Source organism: Phocoena phocoena, chromosome 2, assembly GCF_963924675.1.
Source record: "Phocoena phocoena chromosome 2, mPhoPho1.1, whole genome shotgun sequence".
Lineage (NCBI taxonomy): Eukaryota > Metazoa > Chordata > Mammalia > Artiodactyla > Phocoenidae > Phocoena > Phocoena phocoena.
Genome location: NC_089220.1, coordinates 84,352,360 through 84,371,584, shown reverse-complemented (window position 1 = coordinate 84,371,584; position 19,225 = coordinate 84,352,360). Strand labels below are relative to the sequence as shown.

At 41.5% G+C, this 19,225-nt stretch overlaps 1 protein-coding gene across 1 annotated transcript in view; it reads left to right on the top strand.

The window, feature by feature from the left end:
• The first annotated feature begins 7,713 nt into the window (after window positions 1-7,713).
• INO80 (INO80 complex ATPase subunit) overlaps window positions 7,714-19,225 on the top strand; it is a 133,190-nt gene continuing 121,678 nt past the window's right edge. Inside the window, exon 1 of the mRNA XM_065871283.1 lies at window positions 7,714-8,292. The gene's annotated coding sequence lies outside the window, so the exon portion shown is untranslated. The remainder of the gene's footprint in view (window positions 8,293-19,225) is intronic.

The window sequence follows — 19,225 nt, the reverse complement described above, 5'->3', positions numbered from 1 at the left end:
TTTACTTTTCAACATATTAAAAAATTCCAGGATTAAAGATCTAAGTGTTAAAAAAAAACACCTCAGTAGAATATACTGGTGGATATTTTTTTGATTGTGGAATAGGGAAAGATATCTTAAGCAAAACATTAAAAGCATTTGATTTAGAAGAGAATATTGATAAATTTGGCTATTAGAATTGAGAACTTTTCTTTAAGGGACATTGAAGAAAGCCAAAAGATAAGTAGCAAACTGGAGAAAGATATTCACAATAGGCAGAAATAGCAAAGGATTTGTATCAAGAATAAATTAAGAACTCTTTCAAATCAATAAGAAAAGCGTGCGCACACACACACCCAATAGAAACAGAGGCAAAAGACATGAACAGGGATTTCACAGAAGAGCAATACAAATGGCCGATAAACGTTTGAGGAGCTGTTCAACCTTATAAAATTTTGGAGAGATAGTAATCCACAATCTCTCTTTTTTATTGCTGGTGAGAGTGTATAATTGCACAACTACCTGGGAATATAGTTTCCAAATAGTTTTAATTATCTTCTTTACTTGAGCACTTGCATATTTATGATCCTGTAAGTCTATTATTATGTATATGCCAAAGAAAACATCTTGGACATGCATGCGCAAGACAGGACAGATACAAGACTGTTCAGACCAACACTATTCATAACAGTGAAAACTTGGAAAACAACCCAAATGCCCATTAGTGGGAGAGTGGGTAAATAAACTATGGTATAAACAAGGTAATATTATACAACAGTAAAACTTAATTAAATAGGGCTTCCCTGGTGGCGCAGTGGTTGAGAGTCCGCCTGCCAATGCAGGGGACGCGGGTTTGTGCCCCGGTCCGGGAAGATCCCACATGCCGCGGAGCAGCTGGGCGCGTGAGCCATGGCCACTGAGCCTGCGCGTCTGGAGTCTGTGCTCCGCAACGGGAGAGGCCACAACAGAGAGAGGCCCGCGTACCGCAAAAAAAAAAAAAAAAATTAATTAAATAATCTATAGAGACAGAAAGGTTAAGTGGTTACATGGGTGGAGGTGGGGCTTGGGGATGGGGAGTGAAGCTCATAGCTCATGGGGATGGGCATTTCTTCTCCGGGAAAGGAAAATGTTCTAAAATTAGATTATGATGATGGTTGCACAACTCTGTGAAGATACTAAAAAACATTGAATTACACACATTTCAGTGGATACAGTTTTGGGTATGTGAATGAAATCCCAATAAAGCTGTTTTAAAACCTACCAGCTCCAGTGACACCTAACAGTTTTATCAACATTAAGTGGAAAAGGTAAGTTCCAAAAGACTACATATAACAGGATACCCAGACTTCCTTGGTGGCGCAGTGGTTACGAATCCGCCTGCCAATGCAGGGGACACACGTTCGAGCCCTGGTCCGTGAAGATCCCACATGCCGCGGACCAACTAAGCCCGTGCGCCACAACTACTGAGCCCGTGTGCCTAGAGCCTGTGCTTTGCAACAAGAGAAACCACCGCAGTGAGAAGCCCATGCACTGCAACGAAGAGTAGCCCCCGCTCACGGCAACTAGTGAAAGCCCGTGCACAGCAACGAAGACCTAATGCAGCCAAAATAATAAAAAAAATTTTTTAATTAAAAAAAAGTAAACTAAATAGAAAGAAGCCAGTGACAGACTTCTGATGTGTCATGAACCAAAGATTATGATCAATCTGTTTTTGTGAATCTGAAGTCCCCCCAAATTAAAAAAAATAAAAATATAAAATAAATTAAAGCTACACATATTAACATGGATAAACCTCAAAAACATAATGTTGACTGAAAAGAGCAAGTGAAGATATATATAATTTTTATGAAGATATATATATATATATATATATACACAACATGGATGGGTATTGTTAATAACAAATTCAGGATAGTGGTTATCTCTGGGAGTGGTGAGAGAGGAGAAAGGGAATAAAAAGGGCTACATATGGCATCAGCTATATTTGTAATGTTTTATTAATAAAAACAAATATGACAAAATATTAAGATTTGACAAATCTGGTGGTGGGTACACAAATATTTGTTATATTTTTCCCTATATTTTTCTTTGTGCTGGTATATATTTCATAATTTTAAAATAAACGAGTGATAGCATCAAAGATTACAGATAGACAACCAAGTCAGTAAAGCAAATTAAATTGATAAGAGCAGACGTTTGGTATAGTGTAAGAATACAGAACTTGGCCTCTGAAGACCTGGGTTTGAGTCCCTGCTTTATCACTTACTATCTGTGTGAGCATGAACAAGTTACTTATTACCTAATCAAGTTAAGCCTCAGTTCCCTTTTCACAAAATGGAAATGAAGGGCTTTCATGAAGGCTAAATGTGTATTGCTCCTAGAGCACTGCCTATAGGTGCTGACAAAATGTTAGCTATTATTATGTTTTTGTGCTTTCAAAACAGCATTTACTCACCCATGCTAATTAGAACAAAAACCATCTCAGCAAGAGTGACAAATTCAAATAAAAATCTTTTATTGTAGGAACTGCAAGCTCAAATATCTGCAGAAGTTGGGCAGTTGTGGAAACAGTGTCAGTGGATTGGGTTTAAGTAGTGTCACCAGTAGTAATAGGGACTCTGGTGAACAGGAAAGCATATACCATGCTTAAAGGGGGAAGCTACAGTTCACTTCCATTCAGCTATTGGACCAGTGTTGTTACTCTTAGTTTTCAAAAAGAAAAAAACCTCAGACAAAACAAAACACACACCTAGAGGTTGGTTATGGCCAAAGACCACCAGTTTCTGGCCCTTGCTTTAATGTTTAAAGTGTGTATGCTGCAGATACCAGGCAGAATGCACTTGCTCTTCACCTCCCTGTTTTCCCTGGAATTCCAGAGAGCAGTTAGGACGGTGGGAACTCTTCCTTTTCCGGATGGAGCTGATGGTTGGTGGGGGCAGTTTCACGGTTATTACTGCTCATATAGTGGCCATGTCCGCTACATCTGAGAAAAGGTTATGTTGATAGTACTGGCTCCTCTCAAGTGAAGTCCCCCTATGTCTCCTGTGATTTCAAGTTAGCTAAGGAATTTGAGAAGAGTGTGTCTTAAAATAGTTTTGTACTCTCATGTAAGTTCCTGCATATCCCTAATTTTGTCAAGACCAGAATCCATGAACCAGTGGACTAGTTACTGTGGTTATAAAAAACTGTCCAAAGTGAAGAAAACCAGGAGAACATTGTGATTCCAAAGTTAAGGGAAGACGGTATTTCAAGAATGGAGATGAATGCAGTTGAAAAGTTAAGTGGAATTAAAAAAAATTTAACTTTTTATTTTGAACTAATGTTAGGCTTACAGAGAAGGTGCAAAAAAGATTTCCTGTATTATTTTTCACCCAGCTTCCCCAGCGTTAACATCTTACATAACCTTAGTATAGTTATGGAAACAAGGGAATTAACATTAGTACAATATTACAAACTAAATCAGAGACCTTATACAAATGTCACCAGTTTTCCCACCAATGTCCCTTTTCCTTTACAGGATCCTTTCCAGGACTCTACATTAGATTTACTTGTTATTTCTTCCCAGTCTCTAGCAGTCTGCAGTTGTCTTCAGGTCTTTCCTTGTCTTTCATTATCTTGACAGTTTGGAAGAGTATTGATCAATTCTCTTTTGGAAAGTCCCCCAATTTCAGATTGTCTAATGCTTTTTTCATGATTGGAATGAGATTATACATTTTCAGCAAGAATACCACAGAAATGATACTGTCCTTCTCAATGCGAAATATCAAGGGGTTCATGATGTAAATATGTCTTGTTACTGATGATGTTTATCTTGATCACTTGGTTAAGGTGGTTTGCTGAGTTCCATCATTATTTTTTTTAATTAATTATTTTTTTTTTGCTGCTCTGGGTCTTCGTTGGTGTGCGTGGGCTTTCTCTAGTTGCGGCGAGTGGGGTCTACTCTTTGTTGTGGTGTGCGGGCTTCTCATTGTGGTGGCTTCTCTTTTTTTTTTTTTTTTTTTTCGGTCCGCGGGCCTCTCACTGCTGTGGTCTTTCCCGTTGCGGAGCACAGGCTCCAGACGCGCAGGCTCAGCGGCCATGGCTCACGGGCCCAGCCGCTCCGCGGCATGTGGGATCTTCCCAGACTGGGGCACAAACTTGCGTCCCCTGCATCGGCAGGCGGACTCTCAACCACTGCGCCACCAGGGAAGCCCAATGGTGGCTTCTCTTGTTGAGAAGCACAGGCTCTAGGTGCGTGGGCTTCAGTAGTTGGGGCACCCAGCCTCAGTAGTTGGGGCTCATGGGCTCTAGAGTGCAGGCTCGGTAGTTGTGGCACATGGGCTTAACTGCTCCGTGGCATGTGGGATCTTCCCAGACCAGGGATCAAACGCATTTCCCCTTTGTTGGCAGGCAGATTCTTAACCACTGTGCCACCAGGGAAGTCCCTCACCATTATTTAAGTTACTATCTTTCCCTTTGTGCTAAAATGTATCTTGGGTGAAACACTTTGAATCTATGTAAATCCTGTTTCTCCTCAAATTTTCACCTACTAATTTAGCATCCATCTGTGGATCGTGTCTGCAAGTTATTACTGCAATGTTTGCCTAGTGGTGATTTTTGTCATCCCTCTTTCCTTCTCCATTTATTAATTGGAATTCTACTCTAAGAAAGAGTTGTCCCTTCTCTCCCATCCATTTAAATAACCAATTATTTGTTTGTATCAGTATGGATGCATGAATATTAAAAATAAATACCATGGGTCCATGGGTCATAATGCAATATTGTCATTTTTATATTGCTGCTTTGGCCATTAGGAGCTCTTTCAGATTGGCTGCTGTGTTCTTGTGACATCCTTTTTTAAGCATTATTTCCTGGCACCACAATATATTCCAGGCTCATCTGGTAGTTTCCCTGCCTCAGCCTAGGAATCAGTTATTTCTCCAAGGTTCTCATTGTTCTTTTTATTGGAAAATGGTGTTTAGAAATCAAGATCTGGATGCTAGGTATCCTCATTGCTTTTAAATACTCTCAGCAGACAGAACTAGGAAATATGTTTATCAATTCACACATACACACCAATCTATATTTCTGTACCTATTTTACATATATTAAAAACCATGAGTTTATACAGATACCTCAGAATCCAATCCAACACCACAGGCTTCATTTTAGCTCTCCCCTCTTCCTTACTTAATAACTTTTTTCTCCAACAGTGAGAAACACAGCTCATGATCTACAATATATTTGCTTAATTCTAACATGCATACTGGAGAGAAATACTTACGATGTGGATCACAGAATTTATGTACAGTTCAGTTGGTTTACTCTTAGGTATCCAGTCAAGATACTGTTTCCCTCAGTACTTAGGTGAGTTCTTTTCCTCCCCACCCCTTGTAGAGTCGCTGTGTTACTCATCTGTAAAACAGTCAAGTTCATTCCTTAGTGTTTATATTCAGTTTTGGGTCTTTCCTCTACCCTGACACATAGTGGGTTTTCTTTTTGTTTATTGCTTTATTATTGGAAATAAAATACATATCCTAAATTGCAGAGTTCCCTCAAAATTATCATTAAATGATCTGTTTTCTTTATTTTCTAATGTATTTTAAACATTACCCTAATAAAATTAAATATTGCATATTGAATGATTTTTCTTAATATTATGAACAGTTTTTAAAGAAAGCCAAAGAGATTCCTTTATTTGGATAGAAAACAGAAAATGTTACAATGAACTGTAAAATAAAATCAAGATATTTCTAGAAAACATTAAATCTCAATTTAAATCCAAATTACAAAGAAATTGTGGATTAAACTTTATGTGAGGTACTAAATCTCTGAGGCAAAGAATGTACAAACACCTTCAATCAATAATGCAAGATCAGGGAATTCCCTGGCACTCCAGTGGTTAGGACTCCGAGCTTCCATTGCAGAAGGTCCGGGTTTGATCCCTGGTCGGGGAATTAGGATCCCACAAGCCACGCAGCAAGGCCAAAAAAAATAAAAATAAAAAAAGAATGCAAGACTGTATTAGAGATTAGAAAAAACTGGACTTTAATGTGAAAGTCATAGATGAAAGATGAGAGTTGTACATCAAAAGTTCTAGAACGGAACTGGGGGGGGCAGGCAGAATAACAGCCTTACCCCAAGGATGTCCACAAAACCTGTGAATATATTAGGTTACAGACAAAGGGGGATTAAGGTTGCAGGTGAGCTAAAGTTCCTAATCAGTTGATTTTAAAATAGGGAGCTTATCCTAGGTTATCTGGGTGGGCCTGTTGTAGTCACAAGGATCCTTAAAAGGGTAAGAGTTGGTCAGATATGACATGAGAAGGACCCAACCTACCATTGCTGGCTTTGAGATGGAAGAAGGGAGCCAGGAGCCGAGGAATGCAAGGAGCCTCTGGAAGCTGGAAAAGGAAACAAATTCTTCCCTTGAGCCCCCAGAAAGTAAGGCAGCCCTGCCAACACCTTGATTTTAGCCAAGTTTGAGACCCGAGTCAGACTTCTGACTTACAGAATTATAAGATAGTAAGTCTGTGTTAAGCCACTATATTTGTGGTAATTTGTTAGCACAACAGAAAACAAATACAACAGACAACCTGTACGTATGAACTTTAAAGGACCATACAACTCGGTCCCTCCGCAGCTCACTGACTTTTCCCCCTTTATTCTTTTCCTTTTGATTTATGCTCCAATCAGCTGGTTGTTACTGAAATATTATCGTAGTTGGTTTTAGGTGTTTATGTTTTTGGGTATGTGAAACATATGGTTCTAAGAGACAGTCCTATATAAAAATATCTGTCACTCCTTTGTTGATCTTGCTACCTTGTTCCAATCCTCCCCTTCTTGCCACCCTTCTCATATAGGACATCATTCACCTTAACTTCTGGTTTATCCCTCCCCTGACAAATGAGCAGGTATTTGTGTGTTTTATGTCCCCTTCTTTCTTTCACAAAGGGTGTATATTATACTTTTGCCTTTAAGCAAAATTAACTTTTCAAAGTCCAGCGAATTTGGCACAAGAAGGCTACTTAGTGACCTTAAGCAAATGCTGTTCTGCTTACGTGCTAAGGGCCAGGCTGAAATTAATTAAAACATGAGACATAAGGGAACAGAAATAGAATAGTTAACTTTCAGTAAGTTCTTCTAATCCTTATCTGCAGTTAGGCTCTACACTAGGTACTTCTCATCACAGATGCTGGTAATTGAATTGCATTAACTTTAGTAAATGTGGGTAGTAGGGGGCGCAAACTATGGAGTTGGTACAGACAAGTCAAATTATTCCCTTTTCAGAGGTTCACTGGGTGAGTGATAGAATAGGGAGGCATTTCTGATGACAGGTCTGTGTGTTCACAAGTACTTGAATCCTAAAGCCTTCACCTTGGCGCCTTGCACAAATATGCCACAGAATCGCAGTCTTGGTCGCTGAGCCTAAAGTGGAGCCCCAAACTACTGTTACGAGAGGTTCTACGGAGCATGCACTTCCCCACAGTACACAACCCCACCCAAAGGGGCCAAAAACAGGATAAAATATCACAGCCGAGCCTATACTTTCCCTCAGGTGAACTCAGCAGTGTTTGGTAGCCCCTAACAAACTAATCACAAGCAACCCCCAACCTCCTGCCTGAGGGAACGAATATTCCCAGGATCCCGGGCGGTTTCGACTGACGTTACTTCCGGGAAAAGTAACCTTTCTTTGGCGGTTGCAGACCTGGAGAGGTCTCGCGACATTTGCTCCCGCGAGATCTGCTTGCTCACTCTAGCGGTGACATCCTCCTCCTCCTCCCCGCCGCCTTTCGGCAATCTTCGGCAGTCCCAGCCCCGACCAATCTGCACTCAGATGGCATGGATCAGGATCTCCCCCCGAACTCCGGTCCGCGCGGGGCGTCAGGCTGTAGCGGCGGGGTGCGAGCTGCACGAGGCCGACCGCAGCTGCACTGCGGACGGCCACGGGCTGGCGACGAGCAGTGAGCGTGGGCGGGGCAGGGGTAAGCCCGCTGAGTAGCGGCTCGATTGTTCTGGCCTGGCTATGGCGCCTCTCCTCCCCCCCGCCATGGCTCCCCGTGTCCCTGCTCCGCTCCTCTCAGTGAGTGAAAGTGGCCGCCGCCGCCGCCGGCCCAGCGCCCGCAGCCGCCTCAGCGCCGCCGCCATCTTGGGGTCCCAGGAGCCGCCGAGGGAGCGAGCTAGGAGCGTCCACGCCCAACGCAGTCACCGTCCCACGGCCTCAGAGAGCGAACCGCGGCTCCATCGTTGGCGGGGCGACCCCCCCCTCCGGACCCCGCCCGCACCCCGCCCCCCCTCCGCCGCCGCCGCGGCGGCGGGGCCCGGCGGCCCGAGGTGAGGCGACTAGACGTGGGCGGGCAAACGGAGGGGGGGCGTTGTGTAGGCCCCGTTGCGCCCCTCTCTGTGGGCGACGACTGGGCCGCGTCTTAAAGGGGCCGTCGCCCCCGGCCCTTGGATTTGTTGGGGTTAGTAGGGAGGATGGGTGTGGACACTCCCCGAAGGCTTGGGACCTCAGGGACCTGGGCCTCGTCCTTCCCCTCTCCTACCTCTGGAGACCCAGGGTCACGCGGTGACCTCAGACAGCTGAGGAAGCCCGTGGGGCGCCCACACGTGGGGAGTGTGTTAGACCAGGTGCACGTGGGACCCGGTGGGGCGGTGTCGGGCTAACACGTGTGTGGGTTTGGGATGGGGAGGGGCAGGGCGGGGGCTGGTTGGGCTCGAGTGGGAACCTGGTGAGGGTTGCTGTATCTGTCCTTTTAAACAAATGAACTAAAGGGCTTGATAGTGTGTCAGTTTATGGTGAGCAAGTTGGGATCTGGGTGAATGGTGCATGCTGCTTGTAGGTATTGGGTGGGGGCAGCCTAACACGTGCACAGACTTAGGAGTGTGTAGGTGTCACCCCTTCTAGTGTTTTTGGCTTTTGTAGGGCGTCTAGGCAAATGTCATCCAGTTTGACGTTCCTTCTTGAGCTTGCTGTTGAAAACTACTTCCTTAAGTGGAAGCCCCCTACAGTTTAGGAGTGGGAGATTCTAAGAAGGCACTCACTATTTTAGTTTAACGGCCAACTGTGCCGAATTCTTTGATTCGAACACTGTCTAGTTTTATGTTCGCGTACTTGTTGGTAGAATGGGAGAAAAAATAGGAGGTTGATTTTGCTAACATCACAGGTAACCAACTTACTTTTCTAGTCGATGACTTTCATAATTTCCTTTCCCAAGGAAATTTTCACTGTGGTTTACAAGTGGTGGCTTTTTGTTATTTATCTTTAAAGTAACACCTTTATTGAAGTATATAATTCACATACCAAAAAGCTCAGCCTTTTAAAGTGTACAGTTCCATGATTTTTAGTATACTGATAGATTTGTAGGGCTGTCAGTGCTCTGTAACATCACTCCAAAAAGAAGGCCCCCTTAGCAGTTACTCCCCACTTCCCTTCCCCCAGCCCCTAGCAACCACTAGTCTCTTTTCTGTCTTTGTAGATTTGCCTATTCTGGATCTTTCGTATAAACAGAATCATACAATATGTGTCCTTTTGTGGCTGTCTTCTTTCACTTAACCATGTGTTCAAGGCTCATCCATGCTGTAGCATGTATCAGCACTTCGTTCCTTTTTATTGCCAAATAGTATTCCGACTCTGGTTGTGTTTTATGCTTAATTCTCAAGCTCTTCCTATAAAACATTAAGTTGAGATTATTATATATGGTAAACGTTGCATACTTACCAGATTCTAAAATGAATTTGTATTTTTAAGGATTAAATTCCATTATTTTAGTTTACTATGTTCTTTTCCTCTACATTTTGTTTCAGAAGAATCAGAATCAATTTTTAAAGGTCTGTGGTTTTTTTTTTTTTTTTTTTTGCGGTACGCGGGTCTCTCACTGTTGCGGAGCACAGGCTCCGGACGCGCAGGCTCAGCCGCTCCGCGGCATGTGGGATCTTCCCAGACCGGGGCACGAACCCGTGTCCCCTGCATCGGCAGGCAGACTCTCAACCACTGCGCCACCAGGGAAGCCCAGGTCTGTGTTTTTTAATAGGAAATAACTAACTGTAAAGAGCACAAATATTAGAAAGTTTATGACTAATGAAAACGTTTTGAGTACATCAAGGTGGAAATGTGATTAAGTCTCAGCAACAGACCATAAACTATGGTGTTACAGCTTCACTTAGTGAAAGTTTGTCATAGTACTACCAAGGGAAGGTATCATAATAGCCTTTGCTGTTAACTTGTGTAGACATAGGACTAGGGAAGTACTAATAGACATCTTTTCTGCCCACAATGTTAAAACTGGCTTGGAGATTTAACATGTCAACATAAAAGTTCACACAAAATACAAACGCTGGGATGCAGTGAATTTTAGAGTGGACAGAATGGGATAAGGTTAATAGGAACCTTTGTGAAGGAAAATAAGTGAAGTTGATGACAAGTTTTGTTTGTTTGTTTGCGATACGCGGGCCTCTCACTGTTGTGGCCTCTCCCGTTGCGGAGCACAGGCTCCGGATGCACAGGCTCAGCGGCCATGGCTCACGGTCGCAGCCGCTCCGCGGCATGTGGGATCTTCCCGGACCGGGGCACGAACCTGTGTCCCCTGCATTGGCAGGCGGACTCTCAACCACTGGGCCACCAGGGAAGCCCGATGACAAGTTTTAAAGTTGCATCTTAAGCATAAGGATTTTGATACGATAGGCTGTAGCTTGCAGAAGATAAGAGCTTATTTGTTAATACTTACTAAACACCTTAAATGGGCACTGATCCTAATCATGAGGGCCTCTGTTCTACCTAATACCATCACCTTGGAGGTTAGGATTTCAATACATGAGTTGGGGAGGTGGGGGGACACAAACATTTGGACCATAGCTGTACATTAAGTCAAATTCATTTGTACAAGCACTGGATTCACTTGCTAATCATAATACAGTAGGTTTGCTTAGGGTTGAAAAGTTGGTCACAAAGAAGTTTAATGCCTGGGTTTAATAAGTACATAAGAGAGATTTCCATGTGTGTTAGGTTAGAAGTAGGAGATCAGTAATAGCAAATGTAATTGACAAATTAGATATGAAAAAATCACTGGGTCTAAATGATATCCTTTTTGCTGCACCATGCAGCTTGTGGGATTTTAGTTCCCTAACCAGGGATTGAACCTGCAGCCTTGGCAGGCAAAGCGCAGAGTCCTAACCACTGGAGCACCAGGGAATTCCCCATATTTTATTTATTTATTTATTTATTTTGCGGTACGTGGGCCTCTCGCTGTTGTGGCCTCTCCCGTTGCGGAGCACAGGCTCCGGACGCGCAGGCTCAGTGGCCGTGGCTCACGGGCTCAGCCGCTCCGCGGCATGTGGGATCTTCCCAGACCGGGGCACGAACCTGTGTCCCCTGCATCGGCAGGCGGACTCTCAACCACTGTGCCACCAGGGAAGCCCAGGAATTCCCCATATTTTTAACAAACTAGAGGACAATGAGTAAACTGTGTGACATGCCTTTGTAAACCTTCGTTACCAAGGATTGACAGATTGTGTGATGGTCTCTGGAGTAGCATTCTTACATTATTTATGTGCCCTAAACTCCTTTGTAGTCTAAAGAAACCTGTGAACCCCTTTTCATAAAAAGAATATGGCTTTTTAACTGTGTGAAATGTAGTTCACATTAAAAAAAATTTATGATGTAAGAAATTTGCTTTTTATTACTAAATAACAACTAGTGATAGTCCTGCTAGTACTGCTGTGGTATGCTACCTACATTCAGAATTGAAGGAAATGTTAGTTTCAATTATAGGTTAGTGAAAATAAGGATGTAAGTTTTTTTCCATCCAAATTCTTGGACCCCAGTTTAAAGAGCCTTTGCCCTGGAGAGTCCCGGACACATAGCTATGTCATTTCATATGCAGCAAACCAGGGGTTTCCGTAAGAAGTAGTAGGATTATTGGCTTAAATTCACGTTCACATGAACAGGACTTCTTAGGGGAAGAGCAAGTGATAATCTAGTTGAAGAGAAACTTGGTAGTGTAATAGAAAGAGATTGGTCTTGGACTTCAAAAGACTTGAGTTAGAGTCCCGCTTAGCACTGGGTAAGTCAATGAACTTTTTTTTTTTTTAAACAAATTTATTTATTTTATTTATTTATTTTTGGCTGCGTTGGGTCTTTGTTGCTGCACGCCAGCTTCCTCTAGTTGTGGTGAGCAGGGGCTTCTTTTGTTGCAGAGCATGGGCTCTAGGCGTGTGGGCTTCAGTAGTTGCAGCACATGGGCTCTGGAGCGCAGGCTCAGTAGTTGTGGCGCATGGGCTTAGTTGCTCCGTGGCATGTGGGAGCTTCCCGGACCAGGGATTGAACCTGTGTCCCCTGCATTGGCAGGCGGATTCTTAACCACTGCGCCACCAGGGAAGCCCTCAGTGAACTTTTTTGAGTTTCAGTTCTCCTTATGTGAGAATTTCACTTCTGAGATTAAATGACATCAACTATAAGACAGCATATTGAGGAATGTTAGTTTATTTTCATCTTTGAAGAACATATCAAAACTTTGACATACATTTAGTTTTGATTTGGAAGAGGGGAAACTTACACTAGGAAAGAACAACATGTATGTCATATAGGGTTTTCTCAGAGTATTCATGTATAGTGTTCAAGTTTTTGTAATGATACTAAAATTATTCATATTTCTTGCAAATATGAACAAGTAAGCTGCCTCTGGTTTTGCATGTGACAGCTGCCTTTTCTGGGCAAGAAGTTAGTAGCTGGGTAGGATAAACTGTGGGTAAATCTTTCATTCCTTGTGCATGAACAGAAAAATGGCTAGTGAACATCAATGTGGTAAAAAGCATACTAGGCCAAGTGGTCAGTTTATCGCTGAGATCGTTGCCTGAATATTACCAGAAAGTCCATCAAAATGTTAGTCACTCCTGAGAGAGGTATGAAAAATAAAATTTAGAAATGGGCTGTGTTATCCTGGTAGGAAACCACAGTACATCCACTCTTAGACTATTAAATTATTGCACCTCAGTGAAGAACAAATTAAGCAGGGGGGAGGTTTCCAGTATAAATGATGAAGGCAACGGTGATGCTTTCATATGAAGATAAAGAAATTTGACTCCGCAGTGGAGTGATGAAGACTGAGATGGACTATGATTAAATTGTATTAAATTAGGAAAAACGTGAAGAATAATCTGAAAATTAGAATTAGCTTGAAAGATGAATATTGTTTGACAGGTGTGTAATGAGTGGTTTGTTTATGAAACTTAATAGCACAGAAAGTGGTTAGAGCTCAAGAACAGACCAGACCCAATTTAAAGGTTACAAAGCCAGAGACTTTTTTCCAGCCCTAGTTCATTTCAGGTCAACAAACCATTTAATGATACTTGAACCTAATGGTTTATGAAACTCCTTATTCTCTTCATTCATTCACTCAATAAATATTTATTGAACACATAGTGAATGCTCTTTGATCTCCCAACAGTGATTTGTTGAGCATCTGCCACACTCAAGGGACTGTGGTAGACTCTGTGAGGGGTGTACAAATGAGTTAAACCAGTTGTATGTATATGTATGGAGAGTACAGAGTTGCTCTGCAAAGAGAAACAGAATTATGCAAACTCTAAGTGCCATAGAGAAATATAAACCTAAATGTTTCTCTTGAAGTGCTGATATAAATTACACTAGTACTTAGTTTTGTTTGTTTTTTTAAAATATATTGAGAGATTCTTTTCATTTGTTTAAAGGCCCTAATCTGCCTTGTTAACAGAAGCATTGTAATCCAGTGGCCTTTTAGTGTAGCCAGACCCCTTCTAGGTTCTAGAGCCAGATGACCCGGGTTTGAATTTTAGCTCTTCCTCTTATTAATTGTGTGGCTTCTGGAGAGCTGTTTAAGCCTCAGTTTATTCATCTGTTAATTTAAGATAATAGTAATACCTGCTTCATAGAGGCCTGAAAATGCTTAGAATGGTACCTGGCACATAGTGCTCTCAACAAGTGTTAGCTATAATTATAAGTACTATTTTGTTTTGACAGTTTGATCTAGAGTTTTAGTTTGTAAAGTATTGAAATCAGAACCTTTTTATTATGAGTAGAAAATAAATCATTTTTTAGATAACGCAGGTAAAAATACATCAATAAAGAAACTCATTATAATGCATTAACCTTTGTGTTTATGTAATAGATAGAAATGTCTCTCTATTTAAGGTTATAACTCAAAGAGGTGATGGTTTACAACATTAAACTTTTTAGTTCAGGGTTTAAATATTTCTGTCCAGGTTGTCATTCTAATGTTAGTAATAGTTTGCCTTTTTTAGAATCATTCTTAGAATATACTAGTAAACCAGACTCTGCAGCAGGGCTTGCGAAAAGTTTTCTATAAAGGGTCAAATAATAAATCTTAGGCTTTGCTGGTCATGCCTTCTCTGTTGCAGCTACTCAACTCTGCCATTGTATTGCAAAAGCAGCCATAGTCAATATGTAAATGAATGAGTCTGGCTGTGTTCCAATAAAACTCTATGGGTACTGAAATTTTAATTTCATATAATTTTCATATGTCCTGAAATATGTTTTTTTTCCAATTATTTCTTAGCTGTCAGGATTTATAAAAATGGGCAGCAGGCTGGATTTGACATGCCGGCCATACTCTGCCAACTCTTTTTTTTTTTTTTTTTTGCGGTACGAGGGCCTCTCACTGTTGTCACCTCTCTCATTGCGGAGCACAGGCTCCAGACGCGCAGGCTCTGCGGCCATGGCTCAGGGGCCTAGCCGCTCCGTGGCATGTGGGATCTTCCCGGACTGGGGCACGAACCCGTGTTCCCTGCATCGGCAGACGAACTCTCAACCACTGCGCCACCAGGGAAGCCCACTCTGCCAACTCTTGCTCTACAGTCTTGGCTCTGCAACTCCCTGACTAGGTGATCTTGTGCTAGTTAATATTATTAAGCCTTTAATTCCATCTTTTAAATAGGGATAATACATAATAGTGTTTACTTTATATATAGAGTTGTTGGAATAAATGAGATAATCCATGTGAAGTGCTTAGCACCATCCCTGACACAAAGTAAGTGTTTAATAAATGCTATAAATTATTACTATCTAGTTGAATCCCCCTCATTTTACAGTGAGGCTCTTGGGACTCTGAAAGGATAACTGTTAGTCCTAAAGTCTGTTTGTGGCTTGTCAATAGCATTAAACGTATAGCTCTTCAGCTTCTCTTTCTACCCAACCATGCTGCTTCCATAGAGGATTGTAATACCATTTAATTAAATTAAAATGCTGCTTGATAAAACTATTCAATTGGATATAGTAGTGGTGGATGGATGACATTATGCATTTGCCAAACTCATAGGGCTTTATAGCACAAAGAGTAAAGTTTAATGTGTCCAAATTAAGGGAAAATCATTTAGGAGGTTGAAGGATTCCAGGAAGGAATGCAGATTGTGACAAGAGAATCTAATGGTATTACAAATGTATGAAACAACCTTACTAAAATGGGGAGGAAGGGAGTCCTGACCTGAGTAACCTTGGAGATGAGTGGAATCTAAGACAAGGAACTGCACATGAGCACTGCAGTCTAATTCATAAAATTGTATTCTATGGGATTGCCACTTAATTCTGATACTGAAATACATATATACCACAATTGAAAAATTAAGTAAATGGATGGCTGGAGACAGGCTTCTCACTGTTAGAGTGAGAATTTACAGATAAGCAAGGGGAGGAGGCTACAGTGTTCCTTGTGGTGATGGATTAGAGTTGGAGACATCAGTATGAAACCGTGTTTAGCTTAATACAGACACAGATGGTTGCATATTGAAACATTTATAGACATGTACATACATGGGTTTATATACACACAGGTGTATTTCTGTACTCTGTCAGCTGAGAAGGTTAAAAGAAATCCAGGAGCATACCTAGTACCCAAATCTTGTTTTCTAATACCATTATCCAATAGAAGGAGCTAGAGCTCCTTGGAGAAATAGCTAATTGTAGGTTTGGGACAGGAAATATACAAGATGAGCCCGGAGCATCTTGTGCCAGAAGGTAAGGAAGTGCTCCAGCTACTACTACTACCACCACAACTCCACATTGAAGAGGATATGTCAGAGGAGCACAGGGGCCAACTGAAAGAGCTCCCAGTGGCCCAAACTGGAACGATTTGAGCAGCAAAATGAACAAAGCATCATTGAATTATAACCCATAAAATAAAATCGATATTTATGAATCTGTGTTGGTCTAAATAAATGATTGAATAAATGAATATACTGCTTGTAATATACTTCATCAGCATGGCTTTTTATGCCCTGGGAGCCTCTGGCTTGTGGGAGGTCCTTCAGATTAAATATTGGAGTAGTTAAGTATGTGGGACTTTGGAGTCAGACTTCTTGGATTCCGATCCTGGCTTTGTCACTTTCGGCTGTGTGACCTTTGGGGGGACCTTAAGCTTAACTTTTTTGTCTGTAAAATAGGGGTTATAATAGTATCTATGTCATAAAAGGATAAAATATATGAACGTATATATGAAGTGTATATGCAAATAAAATATTCTGGCATGTGGCTCGCAATAGAAAGTGTGTACGTAGTCTCCTTATTACAGTTGCGTTTGATACAACAAAATCAAAAATTTGGATTCCCAGTTGGAATACTTTGTGATAAAGTCCCCCCACCCCCAGGCTTCTTGAATAGTGGAAAAAGTGTTTATTGAATGCCTAGTTTGATGTAAACATACCTGCCTTGTTCACATTAACTGTGTATATTATATAGTGAAGACAATGAGAGTAATTATATATGGTGTTAATAAAATCATCACATGCCTAAGTGACCAAAATATCTGACAATTGAAAAGCAAGCTCTATTTAGTGTACAATTCAACTCATGCTTATTTACAGATGCTTCATCCCCAGGATGAATTACCTGAACCCTGATTTCTCAGACTTCCTATGAAGAACACAGTTTTAGACAACTTCTCTGTTACCACCCACGCTAGTTAGTGTCTTCACTGCAAAAATGAAAACTGACTTTTAGTATAGGAAAACTAAATAGAAAAGTGAATTTTGTAATATTGGCTGTTTATGAATGTCTCTTAGTTTTTATTCTAAATAATAAACTCTCACCATCACTTTTGTAATAGTGGACAGTTAACTATATGGAACTGATAACTAAATGAGCGCAGCTCTTTGTGTGAATCTGTATTTTCACAAATATCTATCAAATAAGCTAATGTTAACTTCACTGAGGAATGAACTGATTTACTCAAGATTTTTGGGCTGTGGATTCAGTCCTTTAGTTTCTCTTTTACAGGAGCATATTTTTCTCAGCTATCTCATTCCCTCAAAAAGGTAAGTGTTTTCATGCGTTTAGCTGTACAAGTTGTTGAAGTCACTGATTCTTCAGTAAGAGGGATCTTTAGCAGTGTTTTCAAATTTTTAATTTGATAAATTGTTATTAATTCAGATTGGGTGCTATTCACCAGAAGAGTTATGAAATATACTAGGGACCTCTAACATAGCCTAACTTAAAACAAGTTTTAAAAAAAAAATTATCATGTGAAAGGTCCACTGGCTACCTCAGGAAACATTTCCTCCTTTTTATATATATATATATATATATTTTTTTTTTTTTTTTGGCAGTACGCGGGCCTCTCAGTTGTGGCCTCTCCCGTTGCGGAGCACAGGCTCCAGACGCGCAGGCTCAGCAGCTATGGCTCATGGGCCCAGCCGCTCCACAGCATGTGGGATCTTCCCAGACCAGGGCACAAACCCGTGTCCCCTGCATCGGCAGGCGGACTCTCAACCACTGCGCCACCAGGGAAGCCCTCTTTTATATTTTTTGATTTAATAATATTTACACCCTAGATGCTTAATTAATGGAGATTAAACTTGATGCTGTGTCTGTGGTGTATACTACAGAACTCCCTGGAGGCAGTTGTGCTAGTAAGCTATTTCTTTTATTATTCTGATAAAAAGTAATTTGTTCTCCATCTTGGTGAAGATACTCTTCTAGGAAGTTGAAAGTGTTCTTACCTAGAAGAAAGCAAATGCATTGTAGTTGATTTTTTGTTGTTGGCATCCTTGGAAACATTTCATTTGGTATGTATTCTGATTTCAGTGAGGAAAGAAAAGTAGGGAAGGGAAAATGTGGATAAGCACTTTTTTCTTTCTCACAATGTACCTATGAGGTAAGCCAAAATATCTTCTCTTTGCCATTTTAGAACTCACTGAAAGGGCCATCCTTTTTTAGCCGGGAGTTCTTCATTCCATTTAAAATGCAGGTGTAGGGACTTCCCTGGCAGTCCAGTGGTTAGGACTCTGCTTCACTGCCGTGGCCGAGTTCAATCCCTGGTTGGGAAACTCAGATCCTGCAAGCCGTGCAGTGCGGCCAAAAAAATGCAGATGTAATTTTTGTCTCTGAAAACTTTGTTCTTGGGCTTCCTTGGTGGCACAGTAGTTAAGAATCCGCCTGCCAATGTAGGGGACACGGGTTCGAGCCCTGGTCCAGGAAGATCTCACATGCTGCGGAGCAACTAAGCCCGTGCCCCACAACTACTGAGCCTGCGCTCTAGAGCCCGCGTGCCACAACTACTGAAGCCTGTGTGCCTAGAGCCCGTGCTCCGCAACAAGAGAAGCCACTGCAATGAGAAGCCCGCGCACCTCAACAAAGAGTAGCCCCCACTCGCCACAACTAGAGAAACTACTCACACAGCAATGAAGACCCAACATGGCCAAATATAAATAAATAAAATAAATAAATTTTAAAAGAAGAAAAAAAACTTTGTGCTTTGGGGAACTCTGGGCTTATTGTACCTATGCTCTTACAGTAAGGAACCGTTCCTTTGGTTGAGGAGGTGGTTTCTGGCCTCCAAGTTGAGGGCTCTATCAGCCTATGCTCTTTGAAGGCAAGGTTTTCCCTCCTGCTGTTTAGTTCAGTTCTTGTACACAGTAGCTTCTTTAGCTTCTTAGAGAATATGGATGGTTTGAATGGAAAGTTTAGGTTCAGCTAGAATATTTAAAGAGTGCTTAATGATTTATTTACCTCTTTCCACATGTAGGGTGACCAAAAGTTTATTGTTCTAACAGTAATGTGCTCAAACAAAACGTGGATACTTTTGGAAGTGAGAAGAGAGAGACTATTAGTAATTATGTTTCAGACAACAGGCATAAACTTGAACTGTCTTGGGCAAACCAACTAGGAAGTAGGGTCACCCTAGTCTTTTTGTTGTTTTATCATAGCAGAGTCTGTGGTAAAGAATTGGGTGGTGAAGAATTGGGGCTTTTGAGTCACTGATAATACATCCGAGTTCTAATT